The sequence below is a fragment of the Fundulus heteroclitus genome, chromosome 21 (assembly GCF_011125445.2).
Source record: "Fundulus heteroclitus isolate FHET01 chromosome 21, MU-UCD_Fhet_4.1, whole genome shotgun sequence".
Lineage (NCBI taxonomy): Eukaryota > Metazoa > Chordata > Actinopteri > Cyprinodontiformes > Fundulidae > Fundulus > Fundulus heteroclitus.
This window is the reverse complement of record NC_046381.1, coordinates 8,530,804-8,548,619: the sequence shown is the minus strand read 5'-3', so window position 1 is coordinate 8,548,619 and position 17,816 is coordinate 8,530,804. Positions and strand designations below refer to the sequence as shown.

The 17,816-nt window shown below is 40.4% G+C and overlaps 1 long non-coding RNA gene across 3 annotated transcripts in view; it reads left to right on the top strand.

Annotated features, from left to right (window-relative positions):
- The window catches only part of LOC118556909, a 31,959-nt gene extending 20,062 nt beyond the window's left edge, over positions 1-11,897 (top strand). For 2 of the 3 annotated variants that reach the window (XR_004927479.1, XR_004927478.1), the window contains one exon: positions 11,729-11,897. This is a non-coding gene — a long non-coding RNA (uncharacterized LOC118556909). Of the gene's footprint in view, positions 1-4,683; positions 4,699-11,728 lie in introns of those variants that run through there. The other variant, XR_004927480.1, reaches the window with a different exon arrangement.
- Positions 11,898-17,816: the final 5,919 nt, after the last annotated feature.

The window sequence follows — 17,816 nt, the reverse complement described above, 5'->3', positions numbered from 1 at the left end:
ATGAAGGTGACGTTGCAGAAGTAGGGAAGGTGCGTCAACTCTCTGCTCTCCAACAAGCAGAGAGTTGACGCACCCTCGGCTGCTCAAATGGGACTACGTTCTTCTTAACATGAGGCAGAGAGCGACCAGACATCGCAAACGGACAATTTTTACCTCGATCTGCTCAGCTCTGTAATTGGCAAGTGATTTTTATTAAAAAATTTTTTTTTTTATCAAATGGATCAACACTTAGACTATAAATGGTGGGAGTTTTAACATCAAGCAGCAGCAGAACACATCTATGTTCACGTTTTTTGTTTAGTTTTATAAAAATCTGCTGGCGTTTTAAATTACCAGGTTTTTGTTAGGTTTAAAATTGTTTTTTTTTGTTTTGTTTTTGTTTTTCTTGCGCGCTAGCCTTTTTTAGAAAATATCAAAATGAATGAATGAATAAGACAAAACCAGGAGGTCGGACCTCAGAGAAAACAGAAGATCTGTACCGGCCAGGAAAAACATAATGCTTGGATCACTGTGCTTCCACATTTCATGCTGATTTCAGGCCCGACTCGTGTTCCTTCTGCCATTAGTATGCATCTTAACAACTGTTTCTCAGCTGTCTTGTGGTCTTCCAGCAGCTTACTGAGCAATTTCAAGCTAGTTGCCTGACTGTTCTGAAAATTCACTCCAACACACATAAATCATATATTTGGATGGTTATAAAAAGACAAAAAAAGATCCTCAGACTTGATAACTTACATTTGCTAAAGTCAGTATAATGGAAGATGTTGAGAGATCCCCCCCCCCCCCCACTAGATTTGACATTTACTTGCGTTTCCTTTGAGTCAACATCCTTTGAACAGTTTCTCAAAATAAACCTGACATAATTGGTTCAACTGAGTCCATCTAGCAGCAAAATGCCTACAGATCATGATGCCGCCACCCCTTTACCTCACAGGTGGTGTTCTCAGGCTTGTATTGCACACTTTGGGTTTTTCTCCAAATTTTGCAATGTTCACTAATGCCACACCCCCACCCTGTTCATTTTAGCATTTTTTTCCTTGAGTGCTTTATTTAAAAAATTGGTGAAATCCCACAGTGGAAATCCCCATTTCATCACCAAGGTGTGCGTTTCCTGCAAGTTTTATCACTGACACTTTAATGGAGTTGCAGATGTGTTGAATGTTATTTGCTGCAAGGTCTTCAACACCCCATTTTTGATGTGCTTTTAGACCAAAGTACAGGAAAATGGGTAACCATCTTCCCTTTTTTTGGGTTATGAAGCAATAAGAAGACACTCTATCAAAAAAATCTAGACTTCTGGGGCTGTCCCAAACATTTATGGGCAGATGTGGGGTGTGAACACAGGTTCCCTCTTGAGGTTAATGGAGAAATATTAATTACTGGGAGTGGATGTGCTCCATCAGGTGGAGCGTGTGTCTCAGACACATATTGAGGTCCGTCTGTCTGAGCAGCAGCCTCTGACTCAGTGCTGAATGGAGTCACATGGCAGCTTGTCAGCAGGCTGGAGGAGGAAACATAATCCCAAGGAGGAAGGCTGCTATTATCAGTCCGAGCCTGTAGGTCTGAGAGAGCGCTCTGTTTGAGGAGAAGCCGCACGGCAAGAAGCTTCACCATAATACCAATATCATCATTTATTTTTGTTTTTTATCTCTATATCTTTAGTTCCTTTGCTTTTTTTCCCCACCCATTTATTTGTTTTTATTCTGCAGCTCTTTTCACAGCAGAGTTCAGAATGTCTGCGGTGGCTTCTTGGCAGTAAGCTCGTTGAGGTATTTATACTATTATTGATGCATTTTTGTGTGTGCCTTAGTGACTTCTATTATCTAAATTGACCTCGTGTCCCAATTGTCCTGCTTCTTGTTCTCTGATTATTTTCAATTTGTTTAATCATTCATCTTGCGATTGGTTTTCTGTGGGTCCATCTTCTTTCCCTTTTTTTGTTTGTTTATCCTGGCTTCCTAATATCCAGTTGAATTGAGGTGAGTGCTGAGTCAGGCGTGGAGCCCCATATCTGACCAAATGTAGACAAGTACTGATAATCTCCACGGTTTAAAAGAAAAAACCTCAAATGACTGCAGCTTAAAGAGTTTTTGTTGCAAAGACATGCTCTAATTTACCTATGAATTAAATCTGCTGTGTAAATGATGTTTAACTTGGTGTAAAAACTCTCTAGAATGAGGTGAATTTAAAATCAACCATTTAATTTCTTAACCCACGCTTCATTTTAAAGATAATTATTCAGCTGCTTTTTATTGCTGTCATAAAAATATGATTTAGTTGTGTGGTTTTTACGGTAGGAATGACAATGTTACGCTTAATCGTGCCAGATAAAACTTTTAAGGACAAAAATGATCTCTCCCACTTTAAGCCGTCGCAGCAATAAAACATCAAGCGGGAAAAACAGGCTTTTTCTGCCTCTTTTATAAAAAAAAAATCTCTTTTTAATGAGGCTCTAAACTTGTCATTTCTTCCCTCTCATTGTCCTGCTTTTTATAAGTAAAGGCCTGTATTTGTTGAGGTTTGGACATTGCGATAAAGCCTCTATTTCTATTTGAAAGCAGTTTTTATTGGCACAGTTTTCATTTTATTCCGGTGTTCTCTAATTATGCATTCTCTTCTGATTGAGTTTGTGCGTAACTGTGCAATCTGTGGTTGGCGCTCGCGTGTCGGGCTGCAGACTGAAGCTGTGCCCGGTCAGGGCGTCCCCAGCAGAACGCCGGTCTAAGACCCGTGTGATGGCTTGTCTGGGGTTCAAGCCGGGCTCATGACCTCTGTCCAGCCATCTGACTGCCGTGCTTTTTCTTCTTATCCTTTACTAAGGCCAGGGAAAGTTTTACGCCTGTTTTTGTTTTTAAAAAAAGGAAAAGGGGGAGAAAAAAAAGAATCTGAGATGAAAGAAAAAGATTTAAGTGCAGACAAAGCATAGAAGCTAACAAGAATAGCACTGAAAGTCTTTTTGTAAAAAATTGAAAAAGGTAAACTGAAATGGATTCAGTGTTCTAGTCAAATTAAAGGAACACGTTATAACATCAAGTCGGGTAAACTTCTTGACTATTGATCTATTGATCTGGTCAGCTCAGTAGCAGACAGGGTTGTTAATCGATGTTGGCTGTTTTGGTGTTGATGAAATTAGCAACATCTGCACTGAAAGAGCAGCAATGAGACGACGGCGAAAAACAGGAATGGTTTTGCTGGTGGAGGCCACAAATGGTTTTTCCCTCATTTTCATCACTGTTATTTCAGTAGTTTTGCATTTGACCGGGGTCAGTGTCACTACTGGTACCGTGAGGTGATACCTGGACCCTACAGAGGGTGCACAGGCGGTCCAACTCCACCAGGATGGACATCAATACGAGCCATTGCCAGAAGGTTTGCTGCGCCTTCTAGCACAGTTTCTCAAGAAGGAGATTTCAGGAGACGGGCAGTAGGAGAACTGGACCTAATCCATCAGGACCGGTATCTGTTCCTTTACAAAAAGGAACAGGGTGAATTCTGCCAGAGTCTTCCATGGGGACCTCCAGCAGGCCACTGGTTTGAATGTCTCTGACCAAACCATTAGAAACGGACTTCACGAGGATGGCCTGAGGGTCTGACGTCCTCTAGTAGGCCCTGTGCTCACTGTCCAGAACCATGGAGCTCAACTGGGATTTACCAGAGAACACCAGAGATTGCTGTTTCAGCACTGGAGCCCCGTTCTTTTCTCAGATGAGAGGTTTGTGTGCTGGACAGGAAAGGGTCTGGAGAAGCTTTGGTGAACGTTGTGCCGCCTGCAAAATTGTTTAACTTTGGTGGTGGGTCAGTGTTGGTCTGGGGAGGCACTGACCTGTACAGGATGACATCCTTGGACCTGTTGTCCATGTTTTTTATTTCTAGTTTAGTGGGTACTTGGTTCTTCTTGGTGCATCATGATGCCTGGCCTCATGTGGCAAGAGTATACTGGCAGTTCCTGGAGGAATTGATACCATTGACTGGCCTCCATGCTTCTCTGACCTAAATCTAATAAAACATCTCCGGGACATCAAGTTAAGCTCCAGCCGACGCCACCAGGTTGCACATCAGCCTGTCCAGGAGCTCAGTGATGCGCTAGTCAGGATCTGGGAGCCAAGTCAGCTTTATTCATAAAGCACTGACACAGACGCTGACCAAAGTGCTCAACAAAAGAATTAATTAAAAAGTAAAAGTAGGAACATAAAAGCCCAACATAGACCAGGAAAAAAAGTACAGTTTTTACCAGATTAAAACCCAAAAAGAGGGGGGTCTTAGGAATAGATTTTAAAAATGTCTCGTGAAGAGGCTTTTTTTTAAATTTTCAGCGGCAAAACGTTCCATAATCTGGGAGCTTCAATGAAAAAAAAAAAAACAATCTCCCCTGAGCTTCAGCTGTGTTCTCGGTACCTCCAGCAACATCTGATCAGCTGATCTGAGTGACCGAGACGGGGCGTGCAGGCAGCTCAGAGAGGTGGGGAGATGCAAGACTATTCAAAGACTTAAAAAGAAAGTTTTAAAATGGACAGGCTCTCCTAGTATAGTACATTTTTATGTATTTGCTTATTTCTGATGTAATTGTTTCCATTCTGTAAAGCATCTAAACTATAGCAAATTGGCTGCAAAAAATGTTGAAGATGCCACTGAGGCTTGTAGAAATGTTGTCTTTGAGGAATCTCGTGGCCCATTCATCCACAGAGACCTTCATGGGGCCAACAAATCCATCTGCAGTGGAAAAAAATCAAAGCTGCGAACATATGAACACGCAAAGGAGTTAAGTAGCAGGCCTCCACTGGTTATGCAACAGCATCACAACTCTGACGCCATCATAACACTAAAGGTGAACTGTGCCAATCCGCTCTCCCAGATAGAAATGGGGTGAAAAATACGCACTGAACTGGATTATAGCAGACTATCTAAAGACCTTATTTATGACTATTTCACAGCGCTTAGGCTCTGAAACTAAATTAGAATCTCTTCTGACTCAGAGGACGTGCTTAAATGTTTCATAATTAAAGCCGTCAAGACGTCTCGCTGGAAGAGTAATCACACAGATGCTGCAGCTGAAGCGCTTCTCCTCCATTCAAACTCGGACTATAAAACATTAAGAATCTTTGCTAGTTCTGATTCTCCAAGTCTGTACCTTTTAAAACATAAATGGTAAAAAATTCCATCATTACCTCCTTAAATGTATTTATTTTTCCTTGTGCCGCCCAGCTTCATGGCAAGCAGAATGCTGCTCTAGTTGCCGTAGTTATGGCAAACATTTGCTTTACCATGGGAGGCTTTATACTTAAATCCTTCCTTGACGCACACCCCTCAATCAATTATTTTATTGCTGTCAAGGTATTTTGTACAAACTGACGACAAACACGACAAGAGGTTAAAAGAGAAAGAGGACTGGGATGAAAAGTAAACATGAACCCAAAAATTACAAAACCTGAGAACCAGCTGCTTCAAAAATAACAAATTCTTCAGCCACCATAAGGAAACCACGGAAAGACGACCACCAACACCTGCAGAGAGAAAACTAACAAAGAGCTGCAAAGAAATGGAACAAAACTGCAGAACTACAAGGCAGAACAGCTACTGTATAAATATATGTGAGCATGCAAAGTATGCAGCGTAGGTCTTGCATGAGTGAGTGACGGGTGCAGAGGGCCACTGCCAGACCCACTCCAGGGTTCAGAAGTAAGCAGAGAGGATCCAAAGACCCAGGAATCCAGCAGCCCCACAGAGGCCTGGAAGCCCACGGCAGACCACACATCCACAGCAGAGGAGCACAGAGGAGCCAGGCGATGGAATATCGTTTTACAACCGTAGTTGAATCTGTTACCGATTATTTGAGGATTTTACCTTCTTTATCTAGGGTAAAATCTTTCATAAGTTTTGAATAATCTTCCACCAATCTGTACCGTCTGGCTAAATGTGTGTCCTCATCCCAATCAGGCCAAGACGTTCCGCCTATCACGGTTCCTCTATGTGCTGCGGGGTTGGTAGTGCTATTATTTTAGGACTGTGCCTCACTCTGGCCTCAGCCCTTAAGCCAGTTTCCACAGTCGCCACCTAAACTGGTTTATTACTCATTCATTCTGTGACTTAGTATCTTAAACAGGATGTCCACTGTATCTGCTTCCCCCCCCCACCAAATGTCAACTTAGAGGTACTTTTTAATGGACAAAGATGACTTTTTACATCTATATTGTTAAAGGTAAGCTCATTTAATATCAATCTGTTTTATCTGTGAACTCCTTGTCCTGACGGTGCGTTTTTTTTTCCTCGGTTTTATCAAAAAGTGATACATAAGATCCAAGAAGCAATTCCAGATTATAAAACCACTGAGAGGCTTGACTCTGTAGCAGAAACCGTCATCCTGTTTTCAAACTTGCTTCCTACCAGAAATTAGTAATTTTTTTTTTTTTTACCAAACCGTGCAGTGTCCTGATTAGATCCAGTCTGGAAAAGTTAGGTTTGAGGAGAAATCAGTTCTTTTCTTTCAGAAGACTGTAAGGTGCAGGGCTTTCTGCAAAGAGGTGTCGAACTACTGTTACTCTGTTGCACAAGAAACATTCGGTACCTTTTTTTTTTTTTTATTTGGGCGACTGGGAGACGGACTGTACCTGATGGAAGGCAGAAAACATTTAAATCCAAGGATATTTTCTGTAATCGACTCCCTTGCCAGGATAATTTCACGTGGTGTTATTGTTATCGCCTCTGATCAGTTATCCTAGCGGTATTATTACAAGACTTGCCCTGAGGTAGATAAACTGGTTCCCAGGGCTTTTACCCAGGATCCCAGGGTTCTGTAACGTTATCCCTGTGTAGTGAGCTCTGTCTCTACCAGAGTGGGAAGGTCTAGGTTTACTGAGAAAGTAATGTTGAAGCACATCCAGGCTCACACACTCTCTTCTTTTAAATTAGTGGTCACTTTATCTTGTGATCTGCAGTGCAGGGATTAGCACGCAAGTAAACGTGCATGTGTCCGTATCAATTTCTTTGGCTCACTTCTACACATTGATGCTTCTAACTTCAATGCCTCTCTTGCTGTCAACAAGGTCATTGATATGATTGTGTTCAGGCATCTGGAGGGTTTATCAGGGCTGTGATTGCTGCTGCCTGTACTCGGTGCTTGCTTTAGTAGGCTGCAAGGGAGGAGCCCAATCCTTTGATTTTTTTTGGACTGCAGGAATACTATTATTGATGTTGCTGGTGAGATACTCCAGAGTTTCTGAAGGTGGACGTTAGCAGAAGCACGCTCTGCTGCTTATCATTGGGTGCGCTGCACAGTAGCTCTGTTATCTTGCTCTTATCTGGCCTTGTAAAGTATTTGTTTCTTCATTTCAGGCCTCGCAGCAATTCCCAGTCGTCAGAGGTTTATTGAAGCCACTTGGTTTGCACCTTTCTGTCATCGTACCACCAAGCCTGTTTTAATTCACTCAATTTCTTTGCCTTGATGTTTAAGTTTCTTTATATCTGGAGACCAAACATAATTTTTAATGGTCCTTCATATTTTCGACATTTACCAAATAATGTGCAACAAAACAAGGCAGCTTTCCTCTTGGATGGTCAATGGAGTCATGTGTGAAGTTGTTAAATGAAGACACAACAGGGTTAAAACATGCTGGTGGAGCTGAATAAATTAAAATACCACTGAAATGACTAATTCAGTTCAAATTAAAGCTGGAGTGAAATTGATATAGGTCCATTAGATACGTTGATATCAAGTGTTTGTATTAGTTGTTTTGGATTAATATGGCTTGTAGCCAATGAAGAACAGAATAATACACAAGACTAATTAAATTATTTTTAATACAGAAATATTATTTAGTGACTGCTCAAATTGTCAGGCAGTTTAACAGCCCTAACCTCAAAATTCAATATGGCTGCCGGACATTGTTGATGGCCTTATGTAAGGCTGGGGTGGCAAACCCATTTCTATATTTGGCCACTTTGGCATCATGAAGTCATTAAAAAGGCCAGTTGCACATGTATAGATGATGCTTTTGATTTCATAATTTCATTCCAGTTCACATAGAAAATGTATGTCACATTAACATAAAATTAGCACCCTTAGGCCCAGTTTGTACAGAGTATCTGCAAAAAAAGTTGATGTTGTGGTGAGTTAAACTTTAAACTCATCATTCTGCATAACCTTTTCTCTTTTTGCATATTTCTGGGTTGTTTTTAATGTGTTGTGGGAAAACTGTCATCTAGTGGATGCTGTTACTGCACAGTAAAACAAAAATCAACGTTTGCTACAGGAGGCACAGTTTTAGCCACTTTATACAATTTAAAAAGATATATGCCTCTACGTTGTGACAGGATATGCCTTTTCTTGATTCCTGAGGGCGAGATAAATTGCCTTGACGGGCTGGATTCGGCCTGCATGCCTTGAGTTTGACACAAGTGACGTAAGGTATAATGACCAATGAGGTGTCCATCAGAAATTAATGGCAGACGAGGAGGCACGAACTTCCGCAAGTCCATTCATTTCTGATAATGGACACCTTGAAGGATATTATCCTTCTTATACCAAGGTCACTTGCAACATAAATGAATATCAAATAAATACTTTTTTCACTGTTCAAATCGTAAATTTGAACATTGACTATTTAATATCTATTTACTATTTAGTAAAAAGATGCTAACTAATATCTCTCCTTGTGGAGTTATTCAAGGTAACCAGTGTCAACTGTCTTGCCGTTAGCCTGATTATTCTAAATTAATGCACTGGCTCAAACATTAGCTGCTATTTGACCAGAACTTCTTTTATAGGTGTCCTACATCACTTTAAGTGACACCGAGCAGCCAATCAGAATAGAATATTTACCCATACCATGGCTTAAATCTCTATTAAATCAGTTCCTGTCATGGTGTTCTGCAGCACCTGGTGGTGAACATATTGCTGCAAGGTTTAAATGCAGGGAACTCCTTTAGTAAACGGTGTTCTCTAGTGTTAGCCTGGTCACTAGACACTAAAGGAAGACGATCCTGGATACCAATGGTTGAAAAATGCTTTCCTGGTAGGGTGGCTGGGCTCTGCCTTAGTTAGAAGGTGCAGATCCTGAGGGAACGTAGAGTAAAGCTGCTGCTTCTCCACATCAAAACCGGTCAGTCGAGGAGGTTTTGCTCACATCCCGCTGGGAAGAGATCCGGAAGTGGGCTCAAAACTTTCTGGAGAGACGATATATCCTGTCTGGGCTGGGGATGCCTTAGGTTCTCCCAGAATGAGCGGGAGAGTTTTATTGGGAATAGGGATGTCTGAGTTTCCCTGCTGGACCAGTTACCCGAAAACCTGACCCCAGATGAGCAAAGAACAATGGTTGAAACCGGTGGCTGTTCATGCGAGGATGATGAGCGGGGATAAAATGCATTATTTTTTCCCCTACTGTGCTTTTAAGCTCTTTACCTGAGAATTCTGGTCCAAACATACGATCTTAGGCACTTGAATATAAGACAAAAATTCTCAGGTCTTAAAAGGTTAATTGAAAAAAAAAAAAAAAATCATAATCGCTGAGAATAATCTATCCACCTAGATCAACGTTTTTACCTTTTTGAAAGCTCACAATTATATTTTTTCAACAAATTACTTGAATTACAAACAAACCATAGTCAGCATAGAATAAATCAATCCATATAAGCAATGGAGGGGAGTTTTCCTCTCCACTGTCGCTTCATGCATACTCAGTATGAGGGATTGCTGCAAAGCCATGGACAATGCAGACGACTGTCTACATTTCAGGAGGAGTGATTGCTGCTTGTCAAGACTTGATGCAATCTGCTTAGTTCCCTTAGATAAGAAACGTTTTTTTTTTTTTTTACTAATCTGTCTGTATGATTTGATTGAATTTGAATTTTTAAAATGCCTTGAGATGACTTGTTGTGAATTGAAGCTATATAAAATTTAATTGAATACACTCCTTTTTTAGGCTCAACTCTCTGAATGATTGAACCGATTAATTTTCAGTGCTTTCTTGGAAACAGGACGGTGTGTAATAATTTCAGCCCAGCTAGTCTAAATGCAAGATTTAAGATTTTAAACAAAGGATTATTGAACACTGTTCAGACTAGAGCTGCAATGTATGAACAAAATTGTCATGTTTTTCTTTTTCTGTGGACATTTTCAATATTTAACACAAAATGATTTCAAATGAACAATTTACAAGTGAAAAAAAACCCCATTAAAACACTTAACACCATTTATCTAAAAAGTTCCCATTCTGAAAAGCACAATTTGCTCAGGCACAGTAGGATATTATGGATTCAGCACAAAACGTTACACTTCCTCAATTGGGAATATATTGTTGTAAGAAACCCATTTGCAGCAAATATGTTTTTGCTGAAGATTAAAACGATTGAAGAAATTGCAACCTGCAAACTTGATTTCTATCATGTAAAAACGCCTAAAAGAAAAGCCGCACCACATATGTTGTCTTTGCTGAATTTAAAAGCCTACATTCATCATTGATGTCATTTTCTGTTCCTTCATAATATACTGAAATGGTTTCATTGCCTGCCACCAGACCGGGAGTAAAAAAAAATCACCATCTCCAGCCATTCATGGTCAAACTCCCGGCTTTGATGGGTGATGTCCTGCGTTTTTAGATGCATCTCTGCTCCAACACAAATCAAATGGCCTGAATTGCCTCTTCAAATGGCACCCAGGTTCTATGCAGTTATCGTCATGACCCGAACATTTTATCCACATCTGTTAAAGCATAACGCACCTCGAGGACTGGAGTTTGACACTTGTGGTGTTCAGAAATATTTCCTCACAGAAACATATATGGATAACTAGGGCTGGACAATAATACAATAACAGTATATATCGATCGATAGACGTATATAGATGTTAGGGGGAAAAAAGGGTTAAAAAGTTCAATAGAACAGTTTTCCTTTCTTATGCATTCTAGCCAATCATGTAGGTTAATACTACAGTCATTACATCCTCCCAATCAGTCACAAAAGCAGACCCATGGACTCGCCGTCACTAAGCTCCGCCCCCTTCAAAGAGTTCAGAGGGCACTTTTTTTTTTGTTTTCTTTTTTTTTTTAAACTTGTAGTCTTGGTAAAAGTTGGTTGAATAAAGGGTTGAGTTTGAATTCAGTGTTGGTGTGTTCTGTATATAAGAATAGTTCGCTAAGCAAAAACATAAAATGGCCAGGGCTGCACTTAAAAATCTGATTTAAATTAGTTAATTTATATAGATAATTATCGAACAATGTGACTTCAATTTTATCTACATGCTTTTTATCTATATCGTCCAGCCGTATGGATAACTCATCTTGCACTGCGGGTTCATCCTCTCCCAGGTTTTGCCGCCCTGAGCAGAGAACCGGTTTGTTCATTAAAAACCACAAAACGGCCTGTTTTGAAAACATTGAAAGGAATAAACTGGTTTTCCAACCTGTAACTGAGATGCACAGCCTCATTTCCAGCTCTATGTTCCTGATTCGGTTTGAATTGAGAAATTTCCGTCTTTCAAGCTCAGAATTGAGCAATGAATTGGGCAAACGGTTTCACAAAGGGCAATATGGACGGTTACTCTGTATGTAGGAGCCAGTGCTACATAATCCACCGTAACTATGAGAGGAAATAGTCATCAATTATTTCTATTCCAGATGTCCTGGACCGTATTAAAATCCTCAGGCCTCCTGGCTTTACTTGAAATTCACCGATTATTCACGGAGTTCCTTTCTAGGTCTTGAGCAGCTGACTAACCCCTTCATTTGTCTGCCACCAGGTTATGCTGCCCAAAAGCTGTCTGAGTCCCAGCGAGAAAGAGAAGGGCTAAAGCCGCACCGGTCCAAACCAGCTTCCCAGAGCCGGACTAACAGCAACTCTCCCCCTGCAGAGCCATGAGCAACCCCAGCGCTCCCAACCAGGTTACAGACGCTGTTGCATCAGTTGTTCACAGCGTAAGTTTGCACCGCAACATTAAAGGGAAGCCCCAACTGGGGTCGGGCATTGTCGGCCACTTGATTTATAATCTGTTGTGCTGGTAATGAAGGAGATTAATGCAGCTCCCCTGCTGCTCACAGCGGATTTTGGGCTTGGTATGCTTAAAAGTTCTGCTCCGAAGGTTTCGGTTCCCCTTCTCCATGTCCAGGATTTATGCTGCATCAGCCGCCTTGGTCCTGTTTGACACAGAATGTGGTGTTTTTGCACAGTTGTCAATTTTTGTTTTGTTTGTATAAGTCACATTTGATTGTTCTAAACCGGCCAAATGTGAACAGAGGAATCCACTTTTTAGAATAATAATTTAAAAGACGTGTTTAAATGAAACTCTCCGTCTCTCATGTTGAACAGTTACAGCTGTTGGTAACTTTAAAATACCCTTAAAGCCTTTAAAAAGGATTCCTGTTGTAAATGTGTTAGAAAGCCCCGTAAGTAGCTGGTCGGCAGCCAAAGAACGCTTCATCCCTGCACCTCGAGGTCCTCGCCTCAATAAGCTCGTCTCATGATTGTTTTTTAAGTCCTCATCGTCAAGAACGGCGGGGCAGGATTCCAGGAATTAGATGTGTTGTTGTTGTTTAATTATATATTGATTAACGCAGATTTCACAGCAGTTCTTGTGATGATCTCAAGTAAGGGCTTTTCCCAGAAAAGTTGCCCTCTTTCCTGATAGTTTAGTTTTGCATGTAAGGGGGTGGAAATGCTGACATTGCAAAAAATCCATTGGCAATTGGTTTTTGTGTCCGCGTGAGCCAAAAAACACTGCTCTAAGCTTTGTTAATAAATATACCCCCCTGACTTTCCTGTGGTCCTAAGTGCAGCTCAGCTCCACCAAATTCTTACCACTGTTTTCGTTCTGATTTTTGACCGCTGTCTTTTGCCTACTTCTTGAAGTTCAGGTCCATTTTGAGTTTATATCCCACTGCCTGCTGCAGATAAGTACTGAAAGTGCATCTCGCCTTCAAACAGGGTGACCAGATCTGAACAAAGAAAACAAATGTGGGACAACAGGATGCTTGTGAGGGACAATGCAGGACACAATACCAGCACTATGATGACGTCATTCATTTTAATTTAACGCGGATCGCACATTACAATAATCAGTCTCTGCTTTGCCTGTTTGAGCACAAAAGTGAATCGTCACAAGTTTCTAGAAAGCAGCAACCTTTCTGCTGTTTAATAAAACTGTTAAACTTGAAAAAAAGTTTTAATAAAATTGTTCCAAGTTTACCAGTAAAAAAAAAATCTGTACTACATTTTTGAAGAGCAGCCATTCTTTTAAAAGCTTATTAGAAAGCCGTTCTTAAACTTCTGCGTAAAGTTAAATAATTAAGCTGATCTTGGCTGCTGCACTGCAAAAACGGATCTAAAAATAAGTAAAATGTTCTTAAAGTTAGTGTATTTATCCTTGATTTGAGCAGGTAAATCATATTATCTGCCAATGGAATTAGTATTTTGACCCCTAAAATAAGATATTTAGACATCCTGCACTTGAAATATGGTGATGAAGATGAATTGTTCCTATTTTAAGTGCAAACATCTTATTCCATTGGCAAATCATCTTATTTACCTGTTCAAATCAAGGACAAATACATTCATTTTAAAGAATATTTTACTTATTTCGTTTTTGCAGTGTGTGGCTTGTCTGTGTGGCAGGTGTTTTTCGGGTTGGAGTAAAAATTAGTCCATAGCTCGGCAGGAAGCTTTTTCAACTGTGTTTTTGTTGCGTGACTAACTTTTAAAATGTTTTTTTGTTTTTTTTGTTGTTTGATATCGTGCTCCCCTCCGTGTGACTTTGGTAAACGTCACAAAAAGCTCTCTGAGAATCACCTGTCGGCCTCACCCAGTTGGAAACCTTTCCCTTGTCTTTATAGCAGCATTTTCTTTGACAGTTTCATTAATATTCTGTATGGATCATAATTCTTTTCATCTGATTCTACGAGCATCCTGGCTAGTAGCTGGTTATGAGGTTGGATGCTGCTCCATATTTTGATTGACAGCCAACAGCGCTCTCATTAATAATCACTGCAGCTCTCTGTTCTTTCAGAAAATCGTCTGTTGAATGTTTTGACTTTTCAGAATCTGACTCGGTCAAATGCAGGACATTGTTGAAGTTTTTGGGACTCTGGGACTGGGGTGAAAAATTTGGCACAGTCCCACACAAATCCCCCATACTAGACCCTTACCAAATCTAATATATGAAAAAATGTGCCCAGCAGACCAGAAATTATGCAGGGTTAAGGGCTGGGCATGATCTGGGCTACTAGAATAAGGTAAATAAATGCTAAATAATCTAACTTAATGCTAAAATAATAAGTAACTAACCTGGAAAATTTAAAGATCACAAAGTGCACTATTCCAGCTAAACCAAATGCAAATCGCTACATAGGCGAATGAGACAGCAGAGCTACTGGCATCAGTTTTTCTGAGTGACGTCACAATCTTTTTCAGCCAGTAGCAATATTGATTTGAAATTCAAATGCATTACACCCGTTAAACCTGGGGAGGGCGCCACATGGGCACTTTTAGACCCAAAAGCAGGACTTAAATAAATGGTGAGTGAATCGTCAAAGTAATGACCAGGACATGCTGACGGCACTAGACGACACCCATGTATTAAGTTTATTATTAAAAAAAAATCTATGTGGGGGCTGAGTTACCCTTTAAGACGTTTAAATGTGTTTAAAACGTGACATGCTTGCTACAAGAACCTCTAAATTAGACACAGTAGCTTCAAAGAGCTTAATCATTTGTTTAGAAACATATCTGACTTGACACAGAGAGCTAATCTTAAATAATGTAACGCCTTCCTCCTGCTGACCGTTAAATTGAGTCTGAAATGCTAGGCTAATGCTAGCATGTTAGCGCTTTGATTTAATGTGAATGCTTGGAAATTAGGCCCATCAAAATTTCAGTGCAGTTACGATTAAATAATGTTTGTGCAAAACCGCAACGGAAAAGTTGCTCTTCTGCTGTTTCCTTGAACGGCGTAAAATTAACGACTTGCGTTTGAGCTGCTTTCTGTGCTGCTCCGACCCGTACAAACGGCTGCCTGGGAACATTTGTAGTGCGACGTGGAGAGCAGGTTTCTCGACACACACTAAGATGGACGGGAAGCGTCAGCGGCCGATGGTTTCAACGCTTCGTCACTTCCTTCCCCCACAAACAGCCACACCCATCTTCTGGTGGAGAGTAGACATTATGGTTTGAATGATACTTGTGTGAACTTCTAAGGTGTTTTGGCGCAATTAAAGCCCTTCATAAGCAGATGGATGCAAATTGTAATTTTAGGTTGATGAAAACTTTATACTCCACAATGCGCATCGACTACCATTAAACCTGTAAAAGGGGGGCGTAAGATAAATACTAAGATATATTCAATATTTCTATGGTGTCTTTCACTAAACATGACTGTAAATGATAACAAAATGGTTTGACTGCGAGGGAAAACAGATTAGCTTTAAATAAAATATTGTTCAATCAGCAAAATGCTTCTGCCAACCCTGCCCACAGAACTGAGGAATGATGCAGCATTTCGTTCTGGGACTTTTGTGGGCTTAATGCCAGCTCTGCTAAAAAGTGTTTAATATGCAGCGATCGGAGACGCAGACAGTGACATAAAAAATGGTGAAGGGTAAAATGGGAGACAGCTTTTTATTTCTCTTGATAGAGGAGACCTGGCATCATTATAAAATTAGTCTTTTTAAACAGGCTGGAGCCATATGAGGGATGTTTAATATTCTGGACACTTTTGTTTCTACATACACAAAATTCAAATTTAGATACTTGTTTGTGTTTCAGAGCATGTGTTCTTGCTCCAAAACGTTATCTGCATTTTTTTCTGTCAGATTAGTTCGTCTCGTTTTCAGATTTACTGGAGTTTCACAACACCTCCACGGCATAAAGTGGCCAAAGCAAAGGCGTTGGTAGCAATTTCGTGGAGGAATGTAATTATTTCACTGTCGCGTTGAAGCGCCATAATGATGGGTAGCGGCTAGGAAGAGGAGACTGCAGTGAACGCTGGCGATAAACTCACCAGATAGTCGTAAATGAGCAATCTTCCATGTTTTCTTCACGTCTCTGGAATCTAAGCTCAGCTTGAAATGTATCTGACTTTGAAGCCTAGAACTGACAAGTGATTCAACAATTAATGAGGAATATATTTCTATTACTATCCAGCAAGTTTTTAGAAGCATCCTTTCTCTGACCCCAAATTTTAATGCCTTAACTTCCCCATCAGGTCAGTCAGACCAGCAGAAGCCGGAAAACGAGCCGCTCATTTGATTCATACGAGCTGGAGCAGCAACGCATCTAAAAGTTGCAGAACGGTTACAATAGAACACCTATTGTAATTTATATTTCGCAAACGATTATTAAAAGTGTTGTAAAGCAACAGCCACTAAGCAGGGGGTGGGCACAATGGGAAGACACCTCTAGAAAAGCACAAAGGTAAACGGACCGGTTACAACACAGGGGGGGACCTGAATCCAATATAAATGCTTGCAGAATAAGGAGAGGTGAGTGAGGAGTGATGATTGGTCTTTATCCTGATCCAATCAAGGATCAGGGTCACCTGAGTCACCTTAGCTAAAAAGTTTCAGGCCTGGGAAATGAGAAGCAGGAGCCCACCAGCTGGAGAGTTTTCTTCTGGAAACGCCGGGAATCTCAACAACCCTTTTCTTTCAGAGCTCTTCTGTTAGCAGAAAATGGTAAATTATATTCTTTAATATCAAACCAGCTAGTTGGGGGGGAGATCCTAAATAGTGAAGGATCAACCAATCTTAGACTTTTTAAAGGGAGAATATGGAGAAAATATTGCCATGAACTAAAGTTTGGCTTTTTTTGCCGTTGGGACATAATTTTCTTAATTCAATTAAAAAAATGTCCATTGACTTCAGTTATACGTATTTTCTGCATTTTGTTCTTGACGGCCCGTCATTTAAGACGCTTGGAGCACAATCCGAGATGTCTGTTGTTCAAGTGAGCCGTGTAACGATAGAAATGTTTGTTCTGTGCACTCTGTTGGCAGTCATTTCCCTGTCGTTTTGGCTCTGACCCCAGTAGGTTAATCATTATCTCCCTGACGGTGAGTAAATGTGTACGCAGTTCACATAATCCCGTTTGACTTTGAAGACAACTTAAACGTTTAACGCCTTCAGATGAAACCATCTTTTTGTTTTATTTTTTTTTATACTGAAAGGATAATTTTAGTTTTCCTAACTTGGTTTTGGCCTCCTCAGTGCGCGTTAATGGACTTTCTGTACTCTATTAAGGTGAGTTTGTGCCTTTCATTGTTAGACTCAGGTTAACACACAGGAATCTGAAGCAGGATTTCTGGCTTTTACCTTCTCATACGTGTTAGTCTGATTCAGGTTTTCAGATAAATTTGACCTTTTTGTGAACCTGAAGCTCGTTAACATTTACTCTAGTTTATGTTCTTCCTTAATGGACTATTCATATGTACACTATTTACAATCGGTCACCTCTCTATCTCGTTTCTTCAAAAGGAACAATGACTAGTTAGCCAGCTATCTCTCCACTAAAGTTCTCGAGAGCTACTCTCCCATAATTTTTGATGAATCATTTTGATGTTTGTGAATGGCAGAGTTTCTTCTTTACTGTATTCTCATAGTTGTCCAATCCAATTCTGCCTAAGGGTATTTCAAATTGAGTTAAAATATGAACATGTCAGTTATTTAAGCCACTGTTTGGCTTTCAATACTTTAGAATAACATGAGTTTTAGACAAAAGGCTACATGACGTTGCTGTAGAAGTCACGGTCTCTCGCCATAGTTATGGTTCAGTTTGTCACCAACTACTATATTGGTTTTATTAGCATCGATAACCTTCCCATGTAATAATTCTGTGTACCTGGG